A 17,415-nucleotide genomic window follows, 5' to 3' on the forward strand; every position below is an offset into this window, starting at 1 on the left:
TTTTTGTGATGCCAAGACGACTAACACTCATTTGATGCTACCTACAGTTGCAGATATATTGGATGTGTTAGTCGCTGTGTCAAAATGGGGACATTTGGCTTCAGATGCTTGGAGCTTTAGTGGTATTTGTCCAGCACAAGAAGACTTAGAGAAAGACACAGATACAATAATGGAAATATCTAAAGCAAGGTCTCTGTGTTCTTGAAATATTGTCAAGTGCACCACGAGGTGTTTACTCTTCGTTTATAAAAGGCAAAAGCCAGCTTGAGGTACCAAGTCATGATTAACACTGCAGAGAAACCACAGATTCATCATTTTTACCACACTTTTTACCACACTTCCAGGAATATTGAACATAAAAAACATCCAAATATGACTTACTTATGAATAATGCATAAAAACCAAGAGGAGTTCATCTCAGATTTATTTTTTCATGTGCTTATATACTCAGACAAAAACTTTATGACTCCCACAGCACAATAACTGTTGGCAGTAAAACCCATTCTGTCAACTTTAAGTGTTAAATGTTTATAACACTCTGGTCAGTAGGGGCCCAGGGAACATAAACTGGTTGATAATGAGGAGTACAATAGGGATCAGTCCTGCTGATTTGCTGCGTTACTTAGAGAAATAAGAGCATGTGCCAAGATAATACAGGAGTAAAATACACAGAGTATAATAAAGTAGACTATTCCCTGCTTGCACGGCTTCATCTTCTGATAAGTCATCCAGCTCTTAGGACAACTGGAAGTCAGTTTGACACCAGGCAACATAAAACCAATATGTTTTACAATCTGCTTTGATCGCAGATCAATCAGACCGTCATGGCATATTTATGAAGCTTAACAGAGAAGGATTATTTGCATTTTTACTCCCTTCCAGTGGTTTTTCAGCCGTCTTTCGATCTCTGCGCCCACCAGAAAGTGGCACCACAAAGAAGATGTGATTTATGCGAGCTTTACATGCTGATGGCGGCCGTCGCTCCGTCGTGTCCCGGAACTGTATTCACAAACTAGCGGGACATTCATCACACCCAAACATGAGATTGAAACACTCGACAACAAAATAAATCTGCCACCTAAAGTAAATTACAAGCCAGAGAAGTTCAATTCTTCCACAATGTCGAAAGGTGGAACCAGCTTTTGATGGGTTACTTCAGCAGAGAGTAATAAATGGATGAAGTTTTAGTTCTCTCTCTCTCTTTCTCTCTCTCTCTCTCTCTCTCTCTCTCTCTCTCTCTCTCTCTCTCTCTCTCTCTCTCTCTCTCTCTCTCTCTCTCTCTCTATATATATATATATATATATATATATATATATATATATATATATATATATATATATATATATATATATATATATATATATATATATATATATATATATATATATATATAAATTGGATCCAATTAAAATACTGCCTAAATAGACTTCTATGACATCATCACAGACATAGGAAATTACTTTTTCTTTCTTCTAATTTACATATTATCTATGCCTCTGTTACTTGTCCGACTGGGTCACTTCCTGACTAGCCTTATCTGTAGATTGCGTACTATAAAGCTATTTAGTGAATACCTGTATGGTGTTCTTCCCTTGGGTCCCATTTCAATGATCCGGCAACAAGCCATCTGTCACTGTCATTGTAATTAATCTGGCGCTATTTAGTGGATAATGAGATGCTGTCTCGGATTTTGTGCGGCTCCGCTTCCCAGATTCTAGTTTCCTGTTGCTGTCAGAACAAGGGGAAGAAACTGGAGGAGAATAGATGCAATAAAGCTACACCAGCATAGCACAGTGCTGCCAGTACAGATGGTTAAACAATCTAATTGCTGCCGCTAAAGGCAAGGCTCATCACTCTGGAATTAAGCCTTTATGACATTTTAGCTTAAGGAAACCAACAACAAACAGGCTTCATGTCTGCTAGGGCATCGGTTTACTTGTCTTCTCTTCACAGGTCACACGTAAAAGGTTTCAAGATGCTTTTCTGTTGTATGAAATGGAATGTAAGAACATATTTAACAGATTCTGTGGAGAAATGGCATCAATTTTTAACAGGAGCTGGTTCATCCTGATAAAAAATGATAATCACATGTTAAACACCAGGATGGAAATGTATCTCCTTTGCAGGATGGAATCAATATTTGAAGAGAAGGACTTTTAGCATTCACCATATTTGCATTTTGTTCTATTTAACAATTCACAGAGGACCAGTTTCACTCTGAGACTGGACCACACATCAGCACTGCTTATTACGTCAAATAAAGAAGCACCACGGATATACTACTCTCTGATTGTGTCTCTGATTAGAATTTAAGAGAAGAGCTGGTTGTTAGATTCATGGTTGACACTGCAGGAGAGCCACTAATGTGGTCCAGCAACCAGGCTGCCTCATGGTGTTCAAAAATTCTGGCATCTATCAAGCAAAAAGGAGAATTTGAGTGATTTGAGGGTTCCTGTCATATGTTAAATGGACCCGGGTCATTGAAAACACCTTGCATCGGCCACATTAATCTGTGTCGCCGCAGCAGAAGACTTGGGAAGGAGCAGGTTGGGGACCTCTGGGGCGTGCAAACCCTCCCCCCTCAGTCTGCACAATTTTGAGGTGCCCGTGAACATCAGATAATCTGGATCACACACGACATCCATCTACTGTAGGCTTCCACCTCTGTGGCAGATAGAAACCCTCACAAAATATTTGTTGTCTCAGCCTCTGTCAGCGTTTGATAAAAAGTATGCCAACCCGTCGGGACAAAGCTGAAGGTGTAATGATGAGTGCGTCCAAACATCTGCCGGATCCACCAATGATCTGAACAAGTGAGAGGAACCATTAGTCAAACTTTCAGTCCCAAAGAGCAGAAGCACAAAGAGACACCTAGCACAACAGATTTAGGAAAAGAGATTATATCTTTAATAATGCTCCGTTAGACGTGTAGGTATTGGACAAACTCCAGTCAGTGTCCTCAAGCAAATATCCAGACGCACATAGATCACAGGATAAAACAGCCGGGTTTATATTAAACTGGGTTTATATTGAACAACAACACTTTGTGCAGTGTATTGGGGCAAAAACATACAACTTGCCACTATCTTCTACAGCCCTAAAGCTAATAAAAAAGAGGATCTGTATGAAGGTAGAGGTCAGGTGGCCAACTCACATGATATTTGGTTAAGTTCAAAATGCAGTCATTAATCATCACCCCCCCCCCCCCCCCCCCCCCCACACACACACACACACACACACACACACCTGATCCCTGATTCACATCTTGAAAAATCACTTCATCTACACACACATGTAGACACATCCATATCATTCTTCTTTGTTTTGAATGCAAGTATTTTATTATGTCCTAAATTCATAATCTGACCTGCATCTGTGTCCTTATCTTTCCCACATTTTATTATTATACCTATAAAATAATTCTACCATGAAGTTATTATGCTGTTTTATCTTAACAGAGGATTGTACATTAATTAAGATTAGCCAACATCCTATAATCCATCACAGCTGTCCTGGTTTTCATTTAAGACATAAATACAGTACGGTATATACATTGCAATATATTGCAAATTAATATATTTTGTGAAGCAACATATTATGTAAGAAGGGCAAACTATTTTCATCGCTGCAACTACATGCCGAAAGTTCAGTGATGAAAGCCTCCATACATTCATATGGAGATTTAAACGAAGCAACTGTGCCTCCCTTCGCTGCTGTGCCTTTTCACAAATGGATCCCACATCCTGAAGCATTAATGTGCGTTTAAATAGAGCTGCATCGTAATTTCATCAACACAAGAAGAACGTGGACAGCTGCAGTCACATTTGGCACCAACGTCTTTGATTGCTCTTCAGCAGATTGTGATGAAGATAAATTGCTCTATGTCCATCTCTATGAGAGCTGTACAATATAGTATAAGAGTATAGGTAATAGTAGTATAAAAAATAGCAATATTGGACAGTAAAAGCTACGATGTTTAGAGCCCTACATTCAGTAATGTGTTTAGAGCCCTACATTCAGTAATGCGCCAGGGTTGTGAAACAATTAGGGCTGTCAAATTTAATGAATTAATGCAGGTTCATTCATTTGGATGACCCATTTGACCAAATTTTTTTAAAACACAATTACAGCACATGCAGGATTTCACTCACTGGCGAGCACTGGTGCTCTAACACTATTCCATCAAGAGGGACCAACACAGAGGCATTTGTCCTGCTGGAGGGACGTCTCCTTTCACCGAAGAACTCCTGGCTCAGAGCAGAAACAAACATTTGTGTGGACGGTCTGCAGGTAGATCACCGATGCCCAACTCGTCCCAAACTGCCCTCCAACGTCAGAGCCTCAGTAAAAAAAACTGAGACCAAGTGAAATGCTAAAACTGCTGATTGAATAAAATCCTTAAGGACACGCACTGCACAAAAGTTCAACAAGCGGCATCCTGACTAGACTAGTTTTTTAATTCCTATTTTTTCATATCTGGATTTATCGAAAAAACGCATGTGAAGTGTACATATTGCCTTCTGTCGCGATTCTTTCTGTCCTATTGATCATGAATCCCCAGGGAGGCTGTGATTAATCTGATTAGAAATGAATCGTTTAACAGCCTGAGTTAAGATCTATAATCCTGCTTGGTCACTGCTTGGTATTGTGAAGATGTGTGTGGGGGGTAACGGAAAAGATTAAGACCCGGATTCATGCCCCAACAACACATTATGGTGATATTTTCAGTGGAGTAAGTGGCCTTCTGGACTGAGTTGGAGCTCCCACCCGTCCTGTTTTCCCCAAAATTGTTCTCTTTTTTCACCAGCTTTCATATGAATCTCTCCTGGGACACAATTTGTCCTGTTTTTTGGAAAACCTGCCAAAATTTCAGTTGTTTTCTTCCCATAGTTCCCATAGCTATATTGTGCCTGTTCCCACTCCCCTGAATAGCTTATGTCACACATTATGATGCCATTATTGTAAAATAACTCCTGTGTTATTAAAATAGAAATGTTTTCCACCCCGTGTAGAACACGGAACCTTTAAGCTGCATCATCTCTTCTTCCTCGTGATGCTGCGTTCAGGTGAAAAGGGAAAACATTTTAGACAAAACAAATCCAAGTCAGACTGCAGTTTTATGCCAGATCTATTCAGACAGCAGCTAGTAATTCTGCAAGAGCAACATCTCAAGATGTCACAAGGAATTTAAAATCATCTGGTTTCATATCCAGGGACCGATACTTGATCTTTCCATCAAAGCAGTTCAGCTGATTACAATATAAAGCACCCTGAACATTTCCAGCTCCTGTCTTCAAGGCAGAGCACAGACCTCCCTGTGGAATAGAAGAGGTTTGGATCCAGCCTACATCACAGCATCTTGTTATTATCCAAACCTTTCCCTACTGGGCTGTGACACTGCAGCTTCTACTTTAGATAATTTAGATTATAACAGGAGGAATCTGTAAATTCCCAGCATGTAAAATCTCATCTGTGTTGATCAGAGTAAATGTCTTTAATGCATGTTTTCATTTCCTCTTTGATGAGGTTCAAGCTGACAAAACCATTTAAATGACTGTTAATAAACGAATCATTAAAAACCTGTGAAGTACTAAATGAAAGCCATCAACTTTTTGCGAGAAGACTCAATGAGGCTGGTTGAATTAATCATTAATCTCCCCTCCAGCCAAATCAGCTTTTGTTATCCAACAACACTAAAGTGGATCAAGGGATGCCACAAACGTGGGAAGTGTAAACATATTAATAAGCAGCTAAAACTTTCATCCTTTTTTGCTAGATTTGAAACTTTAGGTTGTCAAGGTCTTTGGATGTAAAATAGCATAGAAGCAGCAGAAGAAGCTTTCAATAAATTGACATACTGAGCTCTTTTTTTTCTTTTTTACTGTCAACACTAAAGAGTGTTGGTGTGTCAGGCTCCAAAGGTTTTCAGGAGGGGGATGAAAGTTTTTTGAAAGATTTCAACAGGTATAATGTCCTGATGTTACAGTTAGATGGATCATTAACATGTAAAAGATGTCCTATGTGTGCTCATTTGGCTTAAGCATCATAAAATGAGCCATTTGGCCTGGGATGAGAGCCAGCGCTTAGACAGTATAAAACCGAGTGATGCAAAATTAATTGCAACAAAGCCTTTGAAAAATGACTGGTGGGTAGAAAAAAAATCAAATCTGTTTGGCGATGAAAAGCTTTTTGCACCTGGAAAGAGCAGCAGACTTAAGTGATATTCATTAGAGTTAAAGAATGTTCCACAGGCCTAAAGGACAAACGATATAGAAGTTAAAGGTTGCTCAAAAGCTCATCAATGAAGGTTGATTTAATTGATCGGAGTCACTTTCTGCTACGGTGAAATAATAAAAGTAAACTAAAATAAGGCCGCTCGTGAATGAGGGAGGAAGCTGAGCTAACACTACAGCTCTGCATGGATTTATTAAAGACGCTTTCACATCTCATTAAGCAGATTACAACCTTACAGTCGGGCCAGGAAAGGTAGCAAAAGCTCACCTTTAGCCTTAATCTACTGTATAAAGTGCCTGGAAAGCAGAGAGAAGGAGGGTTCTGGAAGGTCTAAGGAGGGAGAGGAAATGAGAGACTCGGCGTCTCACAGAGAGAAGAGAAAATGATGATACTTGAAAAAGGAAGTGAAAAGGATCGGTAATAAAAGATGGTGAAGGAAGAGAAGAGTCTGTGAGTCTGAATATGAGTTAAACCCCGAGATTAGTCAGGGCAAATAATGGGTCTACTGGGGATGCCTCTTCTTTTTAACCCCTGCCAAGAGGCTGTAAATATATCCATTCACATTAACCCTCAAGCCCAATGAGAATCTGTAAACCAACCAGGCGCTCCTCCTGTTTGAATGGGTTCTGTTTCCCTTCTCCTTAGACTATTGCAAACAATGAAATCCAAATGCGCACATGCCAACAGTCAGCATCCCAGCAGCCTCGTAAGCCATTTGCAAGCTGGCACTTCCATTAGGAGTGACAGGAGAATTATCGCAGAAGAGGTCAACAACATTAAGGCCACCAAATTAAACATCGGAGCCACGCTTCAATATATTCACCATACGCTGCACATATTCCTCACAGTTAGAAAAATAACAGAGTTCTTTGTTTGGCAGCTCTATGTGTTATTTTTGACGTGATGGAAGATACCTTCCCATGCAGTCATTAAAAACTCATTAAATTTGGTTTCTTTGCAGAATAAATCTTATAAAGTATCCTTGCATAGTAGTGCAGAGAATAAGAATAAACAGCCCAAAATAAAAGTAATTTAAAAATATATATACTGGATGTTGTTGAGGAACCATCCCGATGCTCAGTTAGGCCATTTTTTATTTTAAAGCATGGAACTATAAAACACACTACAGACAGACCTTGTTGGATGCAAACTCAAGCTTCAGTCATGAACATTCAGTCACTGTTCAGGGAAACAAATCAAAGACAACATTATCTTGTTCATCCCCGCATAGCCCACCTTGGAACCAAACTCGGACTAACCACAAAACCTTCAGTATCATAAAACAAAGGACCTTAAAAATAAAAACTTGTAAGACATCAGGGTGAGCGCTTTTTGGAGGCAGAACCAAGAAGTTTGTGCCCACAAAAAACAGTTCCAGGCCTCCTGCGGATGGGTCATAAAACAGGCTGAGACATAACGGCAGCCAGCAGGCCTGAATACATTGTTTTGTTCTCACCCTGAGTTTATGTCATACAATGTGACCAGCAACACACTGGAAGGGAAATGCTTTAGTGGTTTTTATTCCATCCATCGTTTCACAGCTTCCTCCTTCCCAGAACCTCCATCATCCTGGCAGTGGTTATGTCACTTGGATCAGTCCAGTTTATGTTAAACTCAACCTTCTTTCCTCTCTTCACACCACCATCAAGGCGCAGCGAAGCCATTCCAGCTAAAGCTGTTCTGGCCGCGCAGTTTTTGAACGTGAAGAAGTCTCAACCGAGCCTTTAAAACAGGTCATAAATCTTTAACAAATTTCAATCTGATGGAGCAGCGAAGAGTAAATACAGACATGCCTTCAGAAACACCACTCAGGTGGGAAAGAAGTGTTAAATCTCTGGAAATGCCTTCCCCTGGCTCGAGTTTTATTATCAATGGTTTCCAGCTCTCCCAAGGCTCCGTCATTTCCAAATAAATAAATCATTAGTGGTTCCATGGTGGGGATTAATCAGTGGCTGATGTTGCTGCTTCTGCCTCTCAGAGGGAGGTGTCTGTCCCTCCCACCACATTCACATCAGGCCTGATCAGCAGCAATGACCTGCAGGGTGGCAGCTGGCAGAAAAGCACCAACCATCAGTTATTTCGCAAATCAACTATTCTGTTAATTATTCTGGATTGAATAATTACAGCAGTGAGAGGAAATGTCAGCAGGAATCTTGTTAATAGGATATAAATGTTTTGCCATTCCACTAAATCAAACAACAAGTCCAATAGTTCTTTGTCCTGTTAAAAGCGCCTGGTTTCTTTACAGAGTGTGCAAAAGGTGTTTTTTTTTCCCCAAGACACAAAAACATATAACCTTCTTTTAATTGTAGTAGCGATAATAAAAGTAAGAGAGACACACAGACAGGTTCTCTCTCACTAATTAGTTTCGCCCAAAGACTTGGAGTTTTCTAATCTGTGTCACAGTATCATTCCCAGCATTTCTGTTACATTAATCAGGTTTCTTTAATGAGGCAACACAAGAATATGTAGCAAAGAATAGATAAAGCGTACATCTCAACCCAGAGGATCGGATTCTTAAATCTGTTTTACATTAGTTTGAAATAATTCAAGTGTGTACATTCCACAGGTAAATGCACATCAGCATGACATAGTTTTAAAGCTGTTAAAAAACACCAACGGTTGCAGAAACATGACACTGCTGCTCCATCTGCTAAAAAAAACAGTGCCAATTTTATCCTAAAAACTATGGCAAATTAACAGAGGAAAGCAGCAGAGTGTGGTGGGTTTGTAAAAGCAAGCATAGGTCTTCGCTATAATTCCATAATTGGAAAGTCTTTGCTTTTTTTGCATTAAACAAAACTTTTGGGTGGATTAACAAGGGGGAAGAACAACCTTTGAAGTGTTTTTTCAGAGTTTCCATTTCTCACCCATTCATCCGTTAGATGCTTCTAATCAGGACCGCAGGAGGCTGATTCAGCATGGACAGGTCACCCTCGCCACCATCCTGGCTTCCACCTGTACTGGGGTCAACTGGGGTCAACATCCCAGAAAATCACAGCTCAGTGGGAACTATATGAGAGCCTCATTCCAGCCAACGCGACCATTTCCTTTATGTTTCTGTATCAACATCAAGGCTTCCTGCCAGAAACCTCAATCACGCCAATCCTCCAGGCATCATTAGAAATGCCACTGAATGTGGCATTTAGGACCGAAGTACACCCAAAAAAAATCAAATTAGAATACTGGATGTGGATTGCGAACATTCCCAGTTACGCCTAACCAGGAACTCTACTTTAATGTTGCCACATTGTTTTGGGTCCTCAACCTCTCATCCGAAACAGGATAGCAGCTCATGATCAGTTCATCTGTGCATTTTGTGTTGGTAAAGAACCTAAACATGCAAACAGGAATATAACTGCAACCCTGCCCGAGGTTCCCATCTTCCAGTAAAACCAAAGAGAATCCAAAGGAGAAAAATCATTTTCTATCTAAACTGGGACCATCGTTACCAATAGTCAGAGCAGGTTCTGGCCACAGAACACACAGCAGTACTACCTTTGGTATCAGCCTTAGAAAGACAGTGTTTGTGCTTTCTCAACATATCAAATCTTCTGTTCTGTGGTGTCATTTGGGTTGAATGAATGAGGAGGAACCTATTTTTAAAGTCTAAAAATATCTTGCCCAATGTGACCTGTGATTGTGGTGCATTTGAAGAGATGGCAGCTGGAAAAAGGTACAGGTAAAAAAAAAAAACCCAAATCAAACAAACCACCCAAATCCATGAAAGTGCTCCAATTATATTATGAGGTGCTGCCCTGGTGTGTAGAGGAGAACGTCAAATCCTGATGACTATTGATCAAACCCTTCAAAGGAGAGTTCCTAAAATGACATCTTCCCAATATGGTTTTTAAAACGGTTTCTGTGTAATTTCAGAGCTGTCTGGCCCAAATCATCAGCAGGAAAACATTGCTCTGCGGAGAGCTGCAGCTCAACTGTTGATGATGGAGATGCGTTCCATCTCCTGACAGACTGGCCAAGATTCAATGAAGTCTGTTTCAAGACGAGCACCCGAGGAGGGAGACACATTAAACATAAATACTGCATGACAGTTTAAGGCCAGCACACCTCCAGCCACAGATGAATGACTGACAGCTGTGAAGGTGAATCCTTTCACATGTCACACAGTTGTTGTACACAGTTCAATTTGGACTTCCTGTGGTTCTGAAAGCCGGCAGTAATTCTGATTGATTTTATTAGAGCAACGCGTCAGATGAAAGGTTTAGAAGCAGAAATTGTCAATATCATTTCTGAAGTCTATATTTAAAACCAATGCATAACTGCCTCACTCATCTCTTTCTTTAGACTTCACATTTCAGTATAATTAGAATAAACAAACCTGACCCCTTGCTGGAATAAGATTCTGATAAAAGAAAAAGTTTTTCACCTTTAACATGCTCTTTACTTTTATTTTATTCCCGTACATTCACTCACACAAAAGCTAATTGGTTCAGTCACTTTAAATGACGTGTTTTCAGAAAAGTCAAGAAAATTAGCAGCAGCTTCTCTGAGGAAGAAAACATACTCAAGGTCCCGTTTTAAACTCTTAGTGTGCTACAAAACCACATAATATTATTCTGACAGAAGGCTCCATCCAAACCCAATTACAGCTGGCAGATTTTAAAATTTGATCCAAGTCCCTTGAGCTGCACTCCAACAGCGATCTTCCCCACTTAAGGATTACAATCATTCCTGATGTAAACGGGTTGTTGTGAAAAGGCAAAGACGTTACAGACAGACTAGATTCTGTTTAATCAAACAGGTGCGGATTATCTTTGGGAGAGCAAGAGCAGGAGGAGGACTGAGCTGAGCACGGGAAAGAGTTAAGCACACACACCCGCGCACACACACACCTTTGATTTTGCTTGTACAGGCGTGGGAATATCAAACGATAGGGGAGGAGAAGACACAAATGTGGAACATCTAATTATTACTCTGACGCCAGACATGGTGCAATCAGATTCCAAGCTGGACTGACACGCTTGAATTCACAACTTCCACCTGTTTGTCTCCACAAATCCAGTACAAATTTCTGTCATGCGCTGTAGCACCAACAGAATAGGTGGTGACTACGGACCATACAGGATTTCGGTAGCCCCATTAGGTCTGAATCTTTGATGCTGGCTGGGCTCAATGACGTACAGATAACCTTAATACACACATCTGTCATTTGTGGCAAATGGCTTAATATCTGCTAGAAAATAACTCCTTGGGTGAATCATGTGTCCTCCAGCCTTTCTCTCTGTTTTGTTCCCTTCATTTTGCCCTCTGCATTTTACAAGCCCTCTGTGATCTGCTGCAGTCTGTGCATGATTCACAGCAGTGACTGTGTTTGAGGTCGTGTGTGTTATTTGGAATATTCACTCGTCTGGCGGCCGAAATTCTCCAACTCCTCCTCATCATAGCATCATTGGTCTTCCAAATGACCTTGAAGTCTCCTTGACGTATCCTGGTGATTTACTCTCTCTGAAGAACCCGGGAAAATCTCTACATCTCAGATGTAAAGCATTTTAACCCTTTCAGATTTATAAACGGAACGGTCCAGAAATGCTTTTAGCTCTCGGGTTACTGCCAACAAGGGACTAAAAATGGCCAAAAGAAGAAAGTGGCAAATGAAGCATAAATTGGTTGTTCGTGCATCGACAGCTTTGATCAGAAAGTAGAGAAAGGCATTCTAGTTATCATTCTGGATAGTATATTCACCTGAGTTATAGGAAAATGACTCACTTAAATGGCAGTCCACATTTAGCTCATTTTGTTCCTTTGACAGTGAACGTATCATAATCAGTCAAACATGTTGCTCAACAGAGGACACCAGTGCCGTGGTGAAACCCCGCTGTCGTCCTTGTCCTAACAGTGTAAGCAAGCATATACGCAAACACACACCCGCCTACAGCATGACTCAACCTAATGGAATTGGATCCATTAGTTAAAGAAAAAGTTTTGGGTTTGATTCTTTGATTCTGAGTGAATTCAGGATTTTTTGGTGCTCTAACAGGAAGATGTTAATAGGCTCACCTGGCAGCGGGCCACACTGTTGTCCAGCAGTATCAGCTGATCTGTGGCCATACGCTCTGGACATGAGGTGAAAGAGAGGAGCAGAGCTGTCAACTCATCAGCACCTGGAGGAGAGGCGGATCAGATGCCAGGACGAAGCTGAAGCACACTTGGCAGACCGAAATAAACAGTGCGGTTTTGCACAGGAACCTGTCGAAATGTCTCGCACCTCTGTTGTGACCACATCCTGCTTGATGAGTGGCATTACTCCATGTCAGAGAAGAACTGTTGCCAAAGGTGTAAGAGTTCAAGTGTACTGGGGTCTTGTTCGGTAGAATCGGATCGGTAGAAGCTTCTGCAGTGATGTGAGCCTGCCCCAGTATCCACTGGTAATGAAATACAGTAGCTGAAGTGATAGACAAAGTTCCAAATATACCAGTCAATCTACCTTGTGACCCTCACCTACGGGCAGCAGTGGGTGGTGCCAAGAGGCTGAAATGAGCTTTTAAAAGGTTGTTGAGCTCAGCCTCAGGAAGAGCTCCAAGGTCCAACAGGAACCAACACTCCTCCAAGAGCAAGAGGAAGCAGATTAGACATCTGCTCAGGGTGTCAAGGGAGGTGGTGGGGGCATCTCCAGCCTGGAGGAGACCCTGTGGCACAACAAGGACATGGTGGATTGATTACAGCTTCCATCCAGGCTTGGATCACCTTGTGAAGAAAAAGGACAGTGGGGGCTTCCTGAAACTGCCTCCTCAGTGACCCAGACCTGCATTAGATATATTATGGTATTTTATTGCTGGCCAGGGTGGGGGTTGATTAAAGAATTGATTTCCAAAGACCTCCAACTGTGTTCAGGTGCTGTGCAAACAGCCATTTGCACGTGTCCAGAGAGGCAGTGCAGCGTCCACAACGTGCCTCCAACGGAGTGAAGCTCAGCTGGCTCTGTAACATCGCTGTAAATAAATAATAACTTCAACAAGAAATAAATATCAAGGTGTCTCATGCCTCAGTGACCAAGATCATATCATTATTTTTATGAAATCCGTTCAAAATAATTGGTTTAACTGCAGCATCTTGCCGTTGCGCCATAAAAAGCATCCTGGAAATGCTAAATGTCAGGCACGCTGCTACAGCCTGAACGTTTTTGTGATCTAATGAGTCTGGTTACTCTAACAAGTAGTTATAAAGAGTAATAACACAAAATACACGGAAAATAATGAGATGCCCCATTTTCATCTCCTCTAATTAGTTGTTGCAGTGACATTAAAGGGGCTGATCTTTAATGAAAATCAAACATCAACCCAACATTGCCTACCTGCACATGTGTACAGTCATTGCAGTGGTCATTACCTTTACTGTATGTGCTGCCGTGCGTGTGGGCACGTCTGGTTATATTTGGACAGCTATTGTAAGGATGCTTTTGTGTGTGAGTGTGTGACTGGGCGGACATGATGTGGGATTCAGCAGCTGATTGTGGGCTGCTGCAAAAGAGATTCTGTCACGTTCAGCCACTAAAATCAAAGCTGTCGGAGACCAGTTTGTCGAAAACAAACTGGCTCTTTTTTCGTGTGTTTTGGCTTCACCTTTAGAGAGCAAGAGGGCAAAATGAAGCAATATTGGTGTCACTGAGTGAGAAATGTGCATAGAAGCTGTGATTTTTGTTGTAGTTACAGACTGAAGAACACAGTGATGCTTTGGTAAAGTAGAGGAAACTGAAATCTCCATCATGCCTGCAAAGTATTAAAAATCTGTTGGACTTCTGCCGTTAATGAAAGAGCGATGTGAGTGGAAAAGCGACTCCATCCCAGCGGAGAGGCGAGCATTCACGTGGACCACCACCCTATTAAAGGTGTGAGATGGGGCTAAATGGAGAAAAATGACATCCAGACAGGTGGGCAGGACCCTGTCCCCAAGCAGTTGTTTGGCAGTTTGATCTACAGCACGGTCACCTTGTCCAACCACTTACAGCAAAGCTTCAGCAAACTCAAAGCCAATTCGGGAACATGGAGGGAAGAGAAGACGAATCATTGGGTCAACGCGAGCATGCAGTCGGTCTCACCTATTGTGCCCACTTAACCTTCAATTGCGAAAGAGGTCGATAAGGTTTTCGAATGTCACAAGCTGAGGGCCTAGTCTTGCATTGTTTCACCTCTGGCTGCTGCAAACGAATTATTTAAAATTATCTTATTATGCTGAGCCTGTTGTTAATTAAAGCCTTTGACTGCTGACACACACATCCCCCACCCCCACCCCAGAAAAAGCTTAGAGGCAACAACTATGGGAAAAGAGTGGTGAAAGAATCAAACTTTCACTCTGAAACCATTTCAGCTACACCGGTTTTATCTTTGGTCATCGGCAGAACAGTCTCACACACTGTAAAAGGACTTACACAGAGTTTACAACAATGAAGCGCAAAGGTCTAAATTTACGCAAGCATCTCAAAAGCGATGTGACTTCTTGGATTTGTTTTAATATGCTTCCATCTGCACACTGACAGCTGGCACTTATCTACAGCAACAGGCAAATTAACTAAAACACTAGTGTTAACTGAAATCACTGAGTTTGGGAGGAATCGTCTCTGCACTGGTGGCTTCTTTTCTTCATTTCTACAACTAATAAACGTATTTTGCTTTATTAGACTATGACTGTTCAACTAAAGAAACTACAAAAAACAACATTTTTTTTACAGAGAAGGACGGTATTGCCAGATAAAGAGAATTATGCTGAACACAGGGATTGTATTCTTGGATCACAGGGATTGTACAAGACTTTATATTGACTTTCTTCATCTCTTACAGTGGAATTAAAAATAAAAGTCTGATCACAAAATTGTGTTCCTTTTTCCTCTGCTGTAATTGAGTGGCTGCGATGAGAGCAGAGGCCAGCATGAAGCGACACTGACGGGTCTCTGATGACAGAGCAGCAGGTCGAAACTTGGTAATTCTGAAGCGTTGCAGGTAAATCATCTTTTAAGATGACTGTTGCATATACTAGTTTGACAAAAGCCAAATTGACTGTTAATGGTAGGGTTGAGAGGCTAAATGGATTCTTTAGACTTTAATTCTTAATGGACTGGCTATGATGGGACAGGGTCTAAATGAACTGGTTAGAGTGGGGCAAAGGCTAAATGGATTGGTCAGAGCAAGACAGAGAATATAAAGACATACAGAGATGAGGACACGGTTCACAGGCTGATTTTAGACCAGTAAATGGAGTTAATCCCACATGTAACACGCTTGTTCTGTAAGAGCATGGACGGCATGGACATGGACAGGACACACATGGACAGCTGTAACCCCCAGGTCTTGATTTGCTAAGATAAAATTACCATAGGGCGTTTTGACATTCAACAATACAAAATATAATTCATTTAGTTTTTATAAATTATACCTTAAAATTATAATTTGCAAATATTTTCTTCTTATAACAAATAATAAAGAACTGCGCCAAAATCACAGATCCCATAATTCAAAGCTATTAATTCATTTTAATATAATTAGCACTGGGTCAGATGTTGCAGCTGCACTGCTCAATTAGTAAAAAAAACAAACCAGAAAAGTAATTAAGCACAGCCGTGCACGGTAGGTAAGACAACGTCAATTAAGACGAAGAGACCTGAGACTCGGGTGTGAATTATACACTGTTATTACAACAGTACACTATCTAATTTTGTTTAATTCTGCTCACAGTGATTTGCAACAATTAAACTAAATGCCTGGATGTAATTGTCAACTAAAGTAATAAACAAGTAAACCAGCATCTAAATCATCAACGCTCACTCTCCTGGTTCCCCTCCTCTAATCAATAATGGAGTCCACCTCGGGTTTGGAACCAGCTGCCTCGTCTCTGATCCCAATCTTTACCCATCAGCAGATAAGTGTGCTACACTGCGATAATTGCCTGCACCAAACTCGGCCGCTTTTAACATTTTCTCCCCCGTCATCTGAACTAATTAGGCCAATTAAGATGGGAACAGAAAGGTGATCTAAGCAACCCAATAACTCCAGTGAAACGAGACCTTGAAGCTACTCTGATGGACCATTAAGGACCAAATAACACGCTGAATGACACCAGTTCATCTCCTGCCTCTTTCTCTGGATATAAACCATTACTGTACGACTTGTTTATGCTGTAGGTTTTATTGATAGTTCCAAAACCAAGTGAGAGTGTTATGACTTTTAATAAAACATTTAAGAAAGCATGATGGGGCCTCTAGGACTCCAAAGATATGAGGAAAATGTTATGAGCTTTCATTTCCCTACAAAACAGAAGCCATATTGAGAGGAATTAGCTCATAATACAGACATGCATTACAGGTGCTTCAGACAAGCACCTTCAAAAATTTAGAACCACAGAGACACGAAAATCCTTCTGCCTTGGTTCTCAATACACACAAAGAAAAGCGTTCATGACAGCATTCATGACTTCTGTACCTACAAAAGTTGCTGAAGCTTGAAATCAGAAATCTGAGAAAAACGACCTTCAGTGGACTGAACGGCCCAGAGGGTGACATAAAGGAAACCAAGACTGTCCAACAAAGATGGCTCGGATGGCTAGATGTTTTGATTAAAGGTGGCTGAAAACAAGTAAACGATTAAACCTTGTTTGAATTAGAGTGATTATGAAGTCAGTGGGCAACTAACAACAGAACACAACAATAGAGAGCATTTGTGAAAACAAATATAAGGAATCATGAGGTGAAAGTGAGCTACACTGCCCTTAATACAAGACTGAGAACCTAAAGAACGCTATAGGTAAGAACCAGCTGGGCAGTCATGGGTGTCAAACTTGAAAAGGCCAGACAGGACAGTATTTTAAAAATGAACCTACTTTCACGGCAGACGGGGAAAAGGTGCAAATGTTGGGTGATGAGCTGTATGACCCAGAATTAAAGCCAGATAGAAACAAAGCAAAGAGACTGAAGTTGGATTCAAATAGAATTTGTGGGATGTGTTTGTCTTGAAAACCTGTTGATGCTGCGCTTGTTTCCATTCCCTGTGGTCACGCCGGAGGAGAGCAGCTCTCTTTGGGCCCTTTCACAGACAGCCTCCACAGTTCCACCTCCTCCTCCTCCTCCAGCTTATACACAATCAGAGCCGTCTGTGTCACTCCTGCACTCCACATATTGCATGAGTAAAAACGTGCGCGTGCCCATCTTTTGTGATGTTGTTATTGCGAAACAGT

General features: G+C 41.1%; 1 protein-coding gene across 3 annotated transcripts in view; it reads right to left on the reverse strand.

The window, feature by feature from the left end:
• grik4 (glutamate receptor, ionotropic, kainate 4) overlaps positions 1-17,415 on the reverse strand; it is a 172,257-nt gene that overhangs the window by 146,241 nt on the left and 8,601 nt on the right. For 2 of the 3 annotated variants that reach the window (XR_003889982.1, XM_029843703.1), the window contains exons 2-4: positions 12,694-12,881; positions 12,461-12,617; positions 12,253-12,356 (exon numbers count right to left, since the gene is read on the reverse strand). The exons of the other annotated variant lie outside the window; for it this stretch is intronic. The gene's annotated coding sequence lies outside the window, so the exon portion shown is untranslated. The remainder of the gene's footprint in view (positions 1-12,252; positions 12,357-12,460; positions 12,618-12,693; positions 12,882-17,415) is intronic. 3 annotated transcript variants of the gene reach the window in all.

Source organism: Takifugu rubripes, chromosome 11, assembly GCF_901000725.2.
Source record: "Takifugu rubripes chromosome 11, fTakRub1.2, whole genome shotgun sequence".
Taxonomy (NCBI): domain Eukaryota; kingdom Metazoa; phylum Chordata; class Actinopteri; order Tetraodontiformes; family Tetraodontidae; genus Takifugu; species Takifugu rubripes.